Consider the following 16052-nt stretch of genomic DNA (forward strand, 5'->3'; position numbering starts at 1 on the left):
TCATCTTAAGCTCATGAAAGATTGATGAGATACCAATTCTGAATAAAATAGAAAAGGTTCTTTTTCCTTTAGCTCAGCTAATTAATGAGACCACACACACGCACTCACACTCAGGCTCACACACACTCACACACAGCCCCACCAGGTGGTAGTAGTGAATGTTTTTCCTGTCAGAGTCTTAGTGAATCACAATTTGTTGAACTGAGAATCCGAGTCCTGCAGCTGTCAGGCACGGTCTGTGGGTTCCCAAGGTTGTTGATTTTCCTCTGCCGTAACAGATGGAGTGCAAGAGAACATCCATCTGACAGGAGGCAGGCGTGTTAGTGTTCCAAATGGATTTATGTATTAAAGCCAGGCAATGGTTATGTCTGAAAAAATGACCATAGACCTATCAGAATATCACCTATAACATATTGATGGCTTGACAATGGTTATATCCTTTAAAAAAAATCACTTGAGGTTTATCCAGGTATTAACTATACCATATAGACGGTTAGAGCATAAATACATAGTTTATTTTCCATAAGTATAGACTAAATGACCATTTGCTTCAAAGAAATGGCTAAATAAAAGTATAGATGTATTTATTAAAATATATCAATTTTATTAGAAATTGATATTCTCATGTAATAATAAATATCACTGTCTGGAATTGCTATTGTGTTTGTACTTTAATTATTCAAGAAGGAAATGTGTTTGCCTGTGACACAGTAGACAGTACCATACAGGGAGGCAGGTAATGAGATTCTAGTCTTTCCTCTTCCAATATATAACGCTAGCGGATCTAAGGGCCCTTCTTAAAAGGGGGAAATTGTAGTACCTTAACTACCTCCAGATGGAATAGTAGCCCAGAGCTCCTTCCCTCCTCCCACATTATTTTTTATTATGGTAAAATACTAGAGCTCCTTTTAACTTGCCTTTTATTTAAACACCTATGATTTATTTGTTACTGTAACCTGGGGACATCGAAAGGGAGAAAAGAGAGACCTAAACATTTATGGTTTCCCTGTGTATCTAGGGAAAAGTTTTCTATGTTCTTTAACCTCAAAAAAAACTGAAAGAGAATTGATATTCGTTGAGTCCTGACACTGTGCAAATTACCTACATTTTCTCATTTAATTTTCAATGAAATTCCATAAGTATGTTTCATTAGCACCATTTGAGCAACTTAGACTCCAAAAGATTAAATAAATTGTTTAAATAAATTAAATAAACAACACAGCACAGTTAAAGATAGGGGCTGAATTTAAAATCAAGTCCCCTTGACCACCTTGACTTCACATCTGAAACTGTTTCAAATTCACCTTCTAAATGTTCATTGTTTCTCTATCTTCACATCTTCCTTTCTACATGAAGACTTGCATTTATTCATAGAGTCAACATTGTGTTTTGTTTTGTTGTAACTTTGGACATGTTATATCAGGCCTGTATGTAGGTAATGAGTATTCAGCAATATTATAGCAATAGATTGAAGATTAACACATTCTCCTGAAATATTCATAGTAGGCAAAACAAAGAGCACTGAATCCAAAAAATTGAATGGCGATTTTCTGTTTTTTTTTGCCACATTATTGACAGATACAAGCTGTTCATATTTTGTCATTGGGTAAATTTGTTAGTCCTATTATAAATGTCATCCTTCTCACCCTGTAAAACTAATTTCAGAGAAGAAAAGCGTATTTAAAATAGAATTTAGAAATAAGAAGAAATGACTTATAAAGGAATTACATGATTGGGAAATATTATACGTTTAGACCTCGCAGCAGTGTATGATAGAAAGACTTTAGTATAATTCTTTTATCTTTATTTGAAAACTGATGAGTACAAAATATTAATTTTCTTTGTTATTAATCTCTATTCTAGAGGTTTCCAAACATGGAAAATATATGTATGTCACTAGATACCTTATGAGCGCTACTTGTCTCTACCCCCATGAATTACCCCCTTTTTAATATAATAAATTTTTTTTAAAAACTTTTCTTGGGGCCGGCCCGGTGGCGCAAGTGGTTAAGTGCGCGCACTCTGCTGCAGCAGCCCAGGTTTCACTGGTTCGGATCCCGGGCCCGCACCAACGCACTGCTTGGCAAGCCATGCTGTGGCGGCCTCCTGTATAAAGTGGAGGAAGATGGGCACGGATGTTAGCCCAGGGCCAGTCTTCCTCAGCAAAAAGAGGAGGATTGGCAGATGTTAGCTCAGGGCTGATCTTCCTCACCAAAAAAAAAAGCCTTTCTTCATGCTTGTTAATTTTCAAATCTTATTTTGACAGTCCATCTCAGACTTGTCTATATCCTTCACTTATAAATAACTGTTCAGACCATATTACCACCTGTTCTGAATTGTCCCATAGAATTTCCTTATATCTTCCTCAGACATACTAGAAAACAGACAAAGTCTGTTTTTCTAGTCCTTCCAAATAGTAAACACTTTTTGCTTTTTGCCTTACCCCTGCGGCCAAAGTGTCAGAGTGGTTGTGGTGTAAGGAGTATTGATCAGGATATTACGATGAGAGTAAAGTGAAGTCAACACCCTCCTCACTCCTGTAAAACTCATCCCTAACACCACTATCCGAATATTTTTGCATTCCAGGCTTCCTTCTGCCACTTAGTCTTCCTCTTATTCTCCTCAGCCCCACCCTGGTTTTCTTCTCCTTTCCTCCCGCGCCCTTCCTCCTCCTTTGTCCTCTTCTCTCTTCTCCTCCATTAACACAATCTGTTGCTTCAGCTCGGGGTTTCTCTTCCTTCTTGAGTTTTGAGGAACAGAATCCAGCCACATACAGTTTCTCCTTTACCTATAACCCCAAAGCAAGCACATAACTCTGTGGTTGTCTGGGGGTTTTTACTATTAGAAACATTAGGGCATCCAACAATGGGTAGAAATAATTAACAAGAAGAAGATATTCACATTTCATGGTGTTTTTTGCTTCTCACGATTTAAGTTGTTACCTGAGATGTTTCTTTTTGTATCCAAAGATCCACCATTAGAAGCTGTGTCACCCTTCATGCAACTTTATCTTTATCCTCACTGCTGTCAGAATAAATTAAGACAGAAGAGCAATTTAAGAAGAAAGGGGCCCCTCAATCTCCAGTCCCCATATTAGATGGTCTGAACAGTTTTTGTGATTCATAAATTTTGCAGCACCCCCTCCTCCCTTGCTGGTTCCCATGTGGCCTCCCACCAGGGCTCCAATACACTGAAACTTTTGAAAGTGTGGTTGTGAAGGTGGAATGATCAGGGAAAGAGAATAGTTGGAATGGGAGTGTAGACTCTAAGGCTCCATTCTCTTTCTAATACCCAGGGAAGGAGAGAGCGCTTGGACTGAAGCAGAGTTAGAATCAGTGAATAAATAATCAGGTAGGCTAATTCCAATGGCATGCATCCAGTCCACATAACTTCCAGACCCTTAGAGCTTTCTATTTCACAGGCCAGAGAGTTTTCTACCAAAGGGTGGTTAGTGAGACGTGTCTGATTCTATTTCCAAGAAAATGTGTACAGAATAGGTAATCTTAGCACTCAAAACTGGATCATTTAACACACTTTCCCATTAACATATCACTCTACATGATGGACAGTTTCTATATTCTACTAGTAGTATATATCAGGTACATTATGGATTTCATAGGGTTTTGTGAGAGCCCTGATTCTCTAACTTCCATTTTTTTATAGGAAAACTCATCCTGAATGCCACACAAATAGATTTTTGGAATCTTGTAAACTAGGGATCAGCTTGTAAACTCAGTGAGCAAATATTTTCTGTTTCTCAATTGAGAAAATTAAATAAGGAAATCATAATTTAAATTTGCTCACTAGGTCTATAAATAATACACATATGTTCTCTCTCATCATTTTATGTCTTGATGGATTTTTCTGAATATGTAAATATGTGAAAGACTACATTACATACCCCTACTTGTAAAAGCCAATAAAATAGCATGACTTTCCTATTTAGAAGGTGTGTATATTATTTTAATTACCAAGAAAATTGTAAAGGATTACTAAAATGCAGTAACAACTAATTAAGCAATAATATGATAGCATATAAATATAGTAAAATTTCTATTCCTTTACCTTGATTTATGTGTTAATTTGCTTAGATTCTTTTTATAAATAGCTCATTATGTACAATGGAAGAAATCTAAGAGACAAAAATCAAAACAATTGATTTTTCTGTTTGTAAAAAGAACCAAGTACGTATACATTTTTACTTCCTAATGGACACAAATTCTATCTTACCTGCTTTGTCTTCCCTTATAATGGTTTTGCCTACTTTCATACTTCAAGGAAAGTGGGAAGAAACATACTGTAATCATCTCCACTTTATCAACCTTTAAAATAATCACAGAAGACATGTGAATCCCCTACGTTTAAGTAGCTCTCACTTTAATAAGTATTTTAGTAATTGATTTAGTATTTACTTGGCCTGAATAATGCAACTGAAATTCTCTGCTGCTGCCCCATCCTCATCCCCTTGGTTGCCCAGCAACATAGAACAGAGCAGAGACCCAGCAGAACGAAAAAACAGGTTCAGCTATCACAGAAACTGATGAAATGAAACTAGTTCTTTCAGATTAGATAAAACAGTGGGGAAAGTTATCTAGTGATTTACATATCTAATATGTGTGAGTACACATGTATGTACATATAAATTGAATCCTCATAAACAGTAGGAGTAGTGACAGTTACCTCTGATGAAATTTAGTGAACAAGCTTACTTAGTTATTCAAATAGAGATTCAGTAGTAATTTAGGTAGTAATTGGCCCATAGTCGCAATGTCTTTCCTTAAGATAAGAAATGAGAATTGGAGTTACTGCCTTCAGGGATTGAGGACTGGGAGTATAAAAAAACAGTAGAAAGCCGTGCCTTATAAAATGGTCTCAGTTGAAAACAAACAACAGTTCTTTATATGTAAGAATTAGAGCTTATCTAACATAGGTGAATTTTATCACAAACAATTTTGTAGCAATAAAGTTGAAGTGTTTTTAGAATTTAGGATGTTTTTCAAATTATAGGAATCCTTTTAATAATCTGTTTGATTTCACTTGAGAAGTAAAATTACAAGTCTACTGTGTATGACAGACATAACTTAACAGAAAGTATTATTCATCACAGCCAAAGAGATTTGGATTAAAAATTTCAAAGGATATGTCATCTGCATGAGGCAGTGGAATGAGTTACCCGTGGAAGTGTGGACATTTTTTTCTGGGTATTTTAATAAAAGCCTAGTGCATATCAACATCTGTTTGAATTTGTAGCAGGACTTTTTCCTTTAGGTTAAAAGGATATACATGATTGCTTTCTGAGATTTCTCTAGCTCTGTGATTCTGCAGTGTGTTTTAGAATATTAATATTTACAAGTAGTAGATGTCTTAAAGGATAGCATCTTATATTAAAATCAGCAACATTTGTAGGACTTAAACAGAGGAAAACTCACTCATACACATTTACTGCACTTTGATTGAAAATGTCTTATTTACTTAAAGATAGTATTCTTAGACCACATTTGTAAATAAGAGAGGGGGAGAAAATGCCACAAAATGAAGCATCTCTTCTAGAAACTTAATTAAAATCATGGGGATACATTCAGCCTGGAGTTTAGTTTTATTTTCAGCTAGTCATCTGCAGCCATGCTTCCCACAGAGGGAGGTTGCCAGGCTCACAGCACACTGTGCAACTTGGATGAGCAGTATTACAGGCTGCCTTTGAGCATACTACATCTGGGATCTGTGGAGAGCAGCCAGAGCAGCAAGACAGAGATGCTGAACGCACGGTATTTTCTAGGTAGGTTTCCTAACTGCCCAACTGCTCATCACTTTTCCTCAGTACAGTGTTCAGAACGTGGTGAAAAACAATATATTTCTAACTTAATTGTTCCTCATAAGGCCAGAAAGTTATTCTGACTTTAAAATTGTTCATATGAACATAACTCCTACTCTGTAGGCATATTTGTGTTCTTCAAGTTAATTTAGTGACTTGTAGCTGAAGCAATAAACTAGTTTCAGCTCCAGCCACTGAAGCAGCCATTCTGCTGCTGAGACTTGGTTAGTTTGCCCACATCTGCATCCAAAAGTGGCATGCCGTTTGTGTGTGCATGAGCATGTGCACGTGTGTTCAAGGAACAGCTACACAACAAAAAGGCAATGCAGAAGATCCATTAGTTCAAGGGCATGGCAGGTTTACATCTTGGAGTGTAGGTATTCATTCAACAAATATGTATTAAAGAAGTAAGATGTTCTAAGAACTCTGGATACAAAAATAAATAGAACATTACCCTGTTCCCCAGTGGCTTGTAGTCTAGTTCACTTGGCTGCAGCAAAGCAGGGCATATAAAGATGGGCTAGAGCCTGAAATGAGGTCCATCCTTCTATCGGAAGAGGGCAGATGGTAGGACGTTGAATGCTTTGCAATATCTGTGATGTCGAGTCTAGTAAACAAGAACACTCTTCACAAAATGTGATGAGTGGCAGTTGGAAGAGAGAATTTCCTAACTTGAAGTCTTAAAGAATTCTAAAAGAAAGGCAGTGGGCAGAGAAGAGTTAACATACCAGGCCTAAGGCTACTATCTTTAGAAAGGCCAGCTTATAAAGTTGGCCTTTCACTAGTGTTTGGGAATTTAAATGATAAATAGTTTCCTACACTGATGTAAAACTCTCTCTAAATGGCAGGAGTGGCTCACTGTGTACTATGTCTAAGCTATTTTTGTGAACAATGTGGTTTATACTGGGCATCAGTTTTCCTTCTGGGAGGCTGGAATTTTTGTACATGTTAGGCAGAGGGTGCCTATGTGACTAGCCCCCCAAAAAAAACCCTGAGCACTGATTCTTTAATGAACTTCCCTGGTACACCACATTTCACAGGTGGTGTCACAACTCAGTTGCTGAAGAAATTAAGCATGTCCTGTGTTACTTCACTGGTAGACTCTTAGAAGCTTGTGCCTGGTTTCCTATACACTTCACTCTAAGAGCCTTTTCCCGTGCTGATTTCCTATACACTTCCCTCTAAGAGCCTTTTCCCTTGCTGATTTTACTTTGAATGCTTTTGCTGTAATATATAACAGTCATAAATATAACAACTTCTGGGTTCCCGTGAGACCCTCTACCGAATCATTGAGACTGAGGATGGTTGTGGGGATCCCCAACAAAAGGAGAATCTGAATTTCAGACTAATTTGTAGCAGCAGGAAATCTGATGGATAGTAGTATCTTTTCTCTTGTTCTTAAGTCCAAATGTGAGACTCCAAGAGATATTGGTCCAGTTTGAAATGCCTCCTCTTCACTTCCCCTGACAATTAAGAGACATTCAATCTATCCTGCTTTTCCTACCTCCCTACCCATTAGTTTTGAGTGATGGAAAATAAGCTGAATGGGGTAGCAGTCTTGGGATAGAGCTTGCTTCAGTTTGACGCTCAGCTCAAATGATGCCTCCATGCCTGGGTTCTGCTGCTTCTTTGCTGGTTACCTTCTCCAACAAGGTCTTTCCTTGTTGTCAGAGATGGCTGCTGCAGCTCCAGGATCACATTCTTCTCTCCAACAAGGAAAGGCAAAGTTGAAAATTAGAGTTTATGAGTTTGGTTTTTCCCATGTGCCCGCTTGAACCACATACTGAGCATATACACACCCCCCACCCAGCAATTGGCATGAGCCTCCTCTACCCCTAAAAAATCAGGACTAAGAATGATATTTTCCAGAAATAGTGTGAAGAGATACTGGGAAACCAAAATCAGTCGGTGTTTACTACCCTCACTAGCCCCACCACTTAAGAATCACTGATCATCTCAATAGATACAGAAAAACATTTGACAAAACTCAACATTCATTCATGATAAAAACTTGCAACAAAAGGGTATAGAAGGAATGTACCTCAACATAATAAAGGCCATATATGACAAGTCCGCAGGTGACGTCTACTCAGTGGTGAAAGGTTGAAAGGTTTTCCTCTAAGATCAGGGACAAGACAAAAGTGCCCACTTTCACCACTCCTCTCTGACATGTTACTGGAAGTCCTAGCCAGAACAATCAAGTAAGAAAAAGAAATAAAAGGCATCCAAATCATAAAGGAAGAAGTAAACTTATCTCTGTTTGCAAATGGCACAATATTATATATGAAAAATCCTAAAGACTCTACCAAAAAACTGTAGAACTAATAAACAAAGTAAATAAAATTGCAGGATACAAAATGAATATACAAAAATCAGTTGTGTTTCTATACACTAACAATGAATTATCTGAAGAAGAAATAAAACAATTCCATTTACAGTAGCATCAAAAAGAATAAAATACATAGGAATAAATTTAACCAAGGAGGTGAAAGATCAGTATACTGAAAATTCTGTCATTGATGAAAGAAATTGAACAAGATAAAGATATCTTCATGGATTGGAAGAATTAATATTGTTAAAATATTCATACTACTCAAAGCCATCTATAGATTCCATGCATTCCCTATCAATATTCCAATGGGATTTTTTACAGAAATAGAAAAACAACCCTAAAATTTATGTAGAACAAAAGACTCTAAATAGCCAAAGCAATCTCAAGAAAGCAAACAAAGCTAGAAGCATCACACTTTCTGATTTCAAAGTATATAACGAAGCTCTAATAATCAAAACAGTATGGTACTGACATAAAAACAGCCACGTAGACTCATGGAACAGAATTGAGAATCCAAAAATAAATCCATGCATATACGATCAACTAATATTTGACAAGGGAGCCAAGAATACATAATGGAGAAAAGATAGTCTCTTCAGTAATTTCTACTGGTAAGCTGGATATTCACATGCAAAATAATGAATGTGGACCCGTATCTTACACCACTCACAAAAATTAGCTCAAAGTAGGTTAAAGACTTAAATGTAAGACCTAAAACCATAAAACTCCTAGAAGAAAACATAGGGAAAAAGCTCCTTGACATTGGTCTTGGCAGTGATTTTACGGATATGACACCAAAAGCACAAGAAATAAAAAGAAACAAGTGGGACTGCATAAACTGAAAAGCTTCTGCAACGCAAAAGAAATGATCAACAAAATGAAAAGGCAATCTACGGAATAGGAGAAAATATTTCCAAACCACACATCTGATAAGGAGTTAATATCCAAAATATATAAGGAACACATATAACTCAATAGGAAAAAATAATAACAATAATAATAATAATCTGATCAGAAAATGGGCAAAGGATCTGAATAGACATTTTTCCAAAGAAAATATACAAATAGCCAACAGGTACATGAAAAGGCACTCAACATCATCAGGGAAATCAAATCAAAACCACAATGAAATATCACCTCACACCTGTTAGAATGGCTGTTATCAAAAAGACAAGAGATAATAAGTGCTGGCAAGGATGTGGAGAAAAGGAAACCTTTGTGCACTGTTGATGGAGATGTAAATTGGTACAGCCACTATGGAAAACAGTATGGAGGTTCCTCAAGAAATTAAAAATAGAACTACCATATGATCTAGCAATTCCACATCTGGGTATATATCCAAAGGAAATGAAATCATTATTTCAAAAAGATATGTGTACTTTCGTATTTATTGCAGCATTATTTATAATAGCCAAGACAGGGAAACAACCTAAGTGTTGGTCAAGGGATGAATGGATAAAGAAAATGTGGTGTACGTGTGTGTATATATATATACATAAGGAGAATATTATTCAACCTTAAAAAAAGAAGGAAATCTTGTCATTTGCAACAACATGGATGAACCTTGAGAGCATTATGCTAAGTGGAATAAGTCAAACAGAGAAAGACAAATACTGTATTATGTCACATGTGGAATCTAAAAACTCAATAGAAACAGAGAGCCAGTTGGTGGTTGCCAGAGGTTAGGGGTGGGGGAAATGGGGGAAGGTGGTCAGAGGGTACAAACTTTCAGTTATAAGATAGATAAGTTCCGGGCATGTAATGTACAACATGGTGACCATAGTTAACAATACTGTACAGTAGTCCCCTCTTATTCGTAGTTTTGCTTTACATGGTTTCAGGTATCTGTGGTCAACTGTGGTCTGAAAATAGTAAATGGAAAATTCCAGAAATGAACAATTCATAAGTTTTAAATTACACGGCATTCTGAGTAGCATGTTGAAATCTCGAATTATCCAGCTCCATCCTGCCCAGGACAGAAATCATCCCTTTATCCCTCGTATCCACGCTGTATACATTACCCACCCATTAGTCACTTGGTAGCTGTCTTTGTTATCAGATCAACTGTCGTGGTATTGCAGTGCTTGTGTTCAAGTAACCCTTATTTTACTTAATGATGGCCTGAAAGCACAAGAGTAGTGATGCTGACAATTTGGATATGCCAAAGAGAAGCCTTAAAGTGCTTCCTCTAAGTGAAAAGGTGAAAGTTCTTGACTTAATAAGAAAAGAAAAAAAATCATATGCTAAGGTCGTTAACATCTACAGTAAAAAGGAATCTTCTGTCTGTGAAATTGTGAAGAAGGAAAAAGAAATACATGCTAGTTTTGCTGTCACATCTCAAATATGTATGTGTAGTAAAAAACATAGTATATATAGGGTTCGGTACTATCCGCAGTTTCAGGCATCCATTGGGGGTCTTGGAATGTATCCCCCGCAGATAAGGGGAGACTACTATATTGTATATTTGAAAGTTGCTAGGAGAGTAGGTCTTAAAAGTTCTCACCACACACAAAAAATTGAAACTATGTGAGATTATGGATGTGTTAACAACCTATTTCACAATAGATATGTATATCAAATTAAAAAAAAATCACTAGGGGGCTGGCCCCGTGGCATAGTGATTAAGTTCAGTGCACTCTGCTTCGGCAGGCTGGGTTCATGGGTTTGGATCCCAGGCAAGGACCTACACCACTCGTCAGCCATGCTGTGGCAGCAACCCACATGCAAAGTAGGAGAAGGTTGACGTAAATGTTAGCTGGGGGCTAATCTTCCTCAAGCAAAAAAAAAAAAAAAGAAAATTGGCAACAGATGTTAGCTCAGGGTGAGTCTTCTTCAGCAAAAAAAAAAATTAATTAATTAAAAAAAAAATCACTGGTCGACCTGATAAATTTTATGGTTTTGTCGTGAATATTTTTGTGCCCTTTGGAAAAATTCTGCCCAAAGTAGCTAATTTATCCAATACAATATTTTCTTTAAAAGACCAATCACCTAGCTTGGTGCCCACCTCTCTAATCTTTTTATATTCCAGTTAAGTCTTATACCTAAATTAATGGGATAAATGCCATATTCATGTGTAGAATATTATTCAGACTTTCTGTAAGTAATTGGGCCTATGCCTATCAGATCAATTTAGATTTCAGCCTTATTTTTCCATCTAGATTTGCTAATTGGACTCAAATTAAGTTATTATTGTATTCCTATGGGCTTTTAATTCTGTCTCTTCCCCTTATTACTTGTCTCCTAAGCACAGTAATTTAACTTTCCATCACCTTGAAGAAAGGAAATGAGCTTTTTATGAACAAATGTTTCCTGGAATGTGGTCCATCTTTTATAGACAACTCAATAGGGAATAAGATGCAGAATAACTCATTGAATTCTTAAGAGAATTCATTTCCCAGTTGCTTATTTCTTTTGAGTTTGAACTTGAAACTGCTGTGCCATTCACCTATTCATGGTAGATAACCAGAATTATATGAATTATTTAAATATAAAATTATATAAATCTATATCTGATTTCTTTGTATTAGCCTATAAGGTGAGGAAGATGACTCATGGGATACGTGAGTTAAAAGGCAGTGCAAGAAAATGCTAACCTCTACCTCTGAAATGTTAAGCCTAGTTTAGACATACCTTTTTCTAAATTTTGCTTTAGTAAAAAAAGGAATATTCCTTCTCGTTTGTGATTTTAACTTAAGTACACCTGGCAGAGCTTAAAAACAACATAAGATCTTCCATGGTGTGTACCAGGGATATACCACTGTTTAATTTATTACAAGCAGTATGAACAGAGCATTGAAGTAATACTGCACATTGGTAGGCAGAGAAAAGGACATATTTCAAGTTTAAAAATTGTCCTCTCTAATGTGCGTACACACATTTTTTCACTCTTCATTTCTTTTCTCTTCTCTCCTTCCTTTTTATTCCAACTTTTATTTTATAAAATAGATAAAGAACATGTTAAATATCCTATACAGTAAAGTCACACCATTTGCACATTTAATTTGTTCATGCTAAAAGAGAATAATCCAGAGAGAGAGAAATAGTGTGGGTGACTGTGCTTCTATTCCATGAATATATGCGCCAGATTGAGCAGTAAAATGGGAAATTGCATTCTGCAGTTTCCTCATGAGGTCTCAATTCCCTGTTGAGACTCAATTTCATAATGTGAGTATAGTGCTGACTTGAATGTGATTCCTTAATTTAAAGATACATATGTTACATATAAAAGAGCCCTGAGGGGCCGGCCCGGTCGCGCAAGTGGTTAGGGGCGCGCACTCAGCTACTGGCGGCCCGGGGTTCGCCGGTTCGGATCCCGGGCGCGCTCCGACACCCCGCTTGTCAAGCCATGCTGTGGCGGCCTCCCATATGAAGTGGAGGAAGATGGGCATGGATGTTAGCCCTGGGCCAGTCTTCCTCAGCAAAAAGAGGAGGATTGGCAGATGTTAGCTCAGGCCCCATCTTCCTCACAAAAAAAAAAAAAAAAAAAAAAAACAAAAAAAACCTGAATACAAACCAGCTACTTTGCCTTGTGTATAACTGAAGAAATAGTTAAATCTGTTCAGTGATAGAGGAAAAAAAACCTGGCTACCGTGGAGCTCTTGAGTGGCAGAATATGGTATGTCAATCTCCAAACGGAGACACGAGTACTGTTTACTGTAATTTAAGGGTAAATCCAAGGATTTTCTAGGGTAATTATGCGATCTTTAGAACGTAATCAACTCCACTGTATCATCGTCATCACCATCATCTCTTCACCCTAATCATTTTGGTATAGGGGTTTGTAAGGCTTCTCTTATATTTTCAAAAGAGTTTTGTCTTTTAATTGCTTCTTTTCTATGTAGTAATTTGATAATAGTTATTCACAGTCTACGAAAAGAGACATTTCACCTATCAAATCTAATTCTAGAAATTTATTCTCAGGGAATATTCCTCCAAATAGAACAAATAGATGTACAAATATGTTCACTGCAGGGCTTTCTATAAGAACAAAAATAGGAACAAAAGCCTAAATTCCCAACCATGATGGACTGTTTAATAATGCCACCTCTATATAATGGTGTTTTTTCTTTTACTACACCGCTATCTTTGTGGTTAAAATTAGAAAAGTGAGAACGTACCATTACATTTCCACTCCACCATCTAGCAAGTTGAAATTGAAGTAAATGAGGAAAAGATGTGTTTTTCCCATGCATGTGACTTGATTCTCACAATTATAAAAATTGTAAATATATTCTTGTATTAATGTGTCTTAAAATTTCTCATTTAATATAAAAAAGCACAAGAATCTGGCCGTGCTTTAAATGCTGAGAGAAATATGTAACATTCTGAGAGAATAAAGTAATAATTTAAAAATAATGAAAAATTTAGCAACAAATATGAGATTGATAACAAATTTGGGGATTTGAATTGGTGATATATAAATGATAAGTAAGCAGTTGGATATATATATGAACTACAGAAATATAGAATAGTCCTACTAAGTTTTAAAATGAAGTAGTACGATATGATAACATGAGCTGACATCTGGTTTGCTTTTAGCAAAAATAAGAGGAATCCCTTCATTTAGTTTATGTTTGTAAATATTTCTAAAACTACAATATCACCCCTATCATTTAAGTTATGTTGCTCAACATGGAGGAGTTTTCATTTTAATTAATGAATCCCCATTTGTATTTTTGAAAAGTAAACAATTTGAACTATAAAATAGTTCAGTATTTATGGTTATTTGAAATCCTAGAATAAGTTTAGTTGTTTTTATTCAGATATAAGCAGATCATAGCGGTATGAGTCAGATCATAGCTGTATGAGTCAGAATATAAAGTTATGTCCCATCAGTTATTAGTATTATATTATAATTTTGATTACTTTATAAGAATCCCAGTAGAAGAAAATACTAGACTCAAGAGGATCTCTATGTTGACTAACTTCTGTGCTTGTTATGTCACTGTGAACATCATATTAAGTATGAGCAAAGAATGATCATGAAAAGTTAGTTCAGTGCTCTTTTGCAATTCTGTTCTGTCTTGTAAAGGGTGAATATTCGAAAATAGGGTAAGTTTCGCATGCTGTCAGTAATTGTAAATACCTTACTAAGTTGAATTTTTTTTTTTTTTTCTGGTGAGAAAGATTGCCCCTGAGCCAACATCTGTGCCAATCCCCCTCTATTTTGTATGTGGGTCGCCTGCCACGGCATGGCTTGAAGAGTGATGTAGGTCCCCGCCTGGGGTTCTGACCCGCTAACCCCAGGCAGCTGAAGCAGAGCACTCAAACTTAATCACTATACCACCAGGCTGGCCCCAAAGCTGAATGTTTTAAGTAAAAAACCTAGAATGGTTAAATACGTAAGGATTTTCTCCCATGAACTAGACAAGCAGCAGAGCGTGGGCATTTGAGGCGGCCTACCTGGATGGCACTGTTACTTCTCCAGAAGGATGTGGATCCTCCAGGGGTTTTTGCTGAGTCAACCCAATCAATTCGTCATCTGACATCTGCCAGATCAGCCCAATAGAGTTTCTAAGTATTCCATCACAAGGCTGAGAGTGGGGCAGAGATGTAGGGCACAAAGGAGGAGCAAACTAATTTTCGGAGGTTCCTGAAATTAGAAGGGATAGTGTTGTTGATCACTGCTCTGTTCACACCACTCCTCTCCCGCTTCTGCCTTATTTAGTTAGTAAGGCGAAGGAGAAACAGAAGAGAGGCCTCGTACAGTGACAGAAATAGACACCCGTTTCTTGGCTCCAGGTTCATGTTCTTTCCTCTCTATACCAGTGATACTGTCACTTCTGTGCCTTCCTTGCCAAGAAGAAAGAACTTCTAGAAATTAAAAAAAAAAAATTTAGTTAAAATATAGCAATGGCCTTCACAACAGAGTAATAGGAACTGGAATAAGTAACCCAGGCCACAGCTATGGTCGTTAGAATAGAAGCAGCTGGAAGGAGAAAGTGTACCCTCTGGTGCTTGAAAAAAAAAAAACTGCTCAGTATCTAATAATTCCTTGCCCCACCATCACCGTAACAGACAGAGGGAGTGAGGACTCTACTTCCCCTTTTTCTCATACATTTGTAAAGATGCTCTTTTTGTTATTTATATTCCCCTGTAAGTCGGCTCTTTAAGTTTATTTTAATTGATTCTAGACCTCTCAGTGGAGAAGAGTTAGTTTCATTAGCTTTGAGCCTCTGGGACATGGCTAGTGCTCTATATCCCCGTCAGGGGCAGTGTACCTCTGGGATAGCTCTTGGGCTATCTGTCCCAGGCTGGCTGTCCACCCATCAGCCCATCTCTGGAGGTCCCTTTCTAACTAAATGCAATTTTATGATTTTTATATTTTATGAATTTCACTATTAATGACAACTTAACTTAGCAGCAAAAGTGCTAAACTAGACAAAAGACTTGAGCTATAGAAAGTGAAAATACTTTTTATGCAGAAAAAAATGTAAAGTGGTAGATATGCATAAGGGTTTATGTTTTGCCCTGTGCATAGAGTGAATAAGTTGAGTAAGAATTCCCTTAACAGTCTCTTTGGGATCCTGAGTATGTATGAGAATGGAATGTAGAGCTTTTATGTTGAGTTAATTACGCTTAAAACGCTTAGCATTGACTATTACCAAGTTTGCACATTTGTAAGGTGTTTCTGATGATTGAATGATATAATATGAGCAAAGCACAGCTGGACACTACTTAGCGTAGAGTAAATGCTCAATAGATGTTATTTCTCCTTTTCCTCTCTTATTTGGAGATGAGTTCTGCCAATAGTTCCAACTCTAAAATTGAGTTTCATGGACTCAGAAAATGCTCAGTAAATGTTAACTGTTATTCTTGTTGTTTTTCTATTCTGTATTTTCTTATAATACAGTGAAAGGGACATTTCTATAAGCTATACTCATTAAGGAAAGAGGAGAATTAAGACAA

General features: G+C 36.8%; 1 protein-coding gene across 1 annotated transcript in view; it reads left to right on the top strand.

Annotated features, from left to right (window-relative positions):
- SLC2A13 (solute carrier family 2 member 13) overlaps positions 1-16052 on the top strand; it is a 330082-nt gene that overhangs the window by 198196 nt on the left and 115834 nt on the right. The gene's annotated exons all lie outside the window — the stretch shown is intronic.

Source organism: Diceros bicornis, chromosome 17, assembly GCF_020826845.1.
Source record: "Diceros bicornis minor isolate mBicDic1 chromosome 17, mDicBic1.mat.cur, whole genome shotgun sequence".
NCBI lineage: Eukaryota > Metazoa > Chordata > Mammalia > Perissodactyla > Rhinocerotidae > Diceros > Diceros bicornis.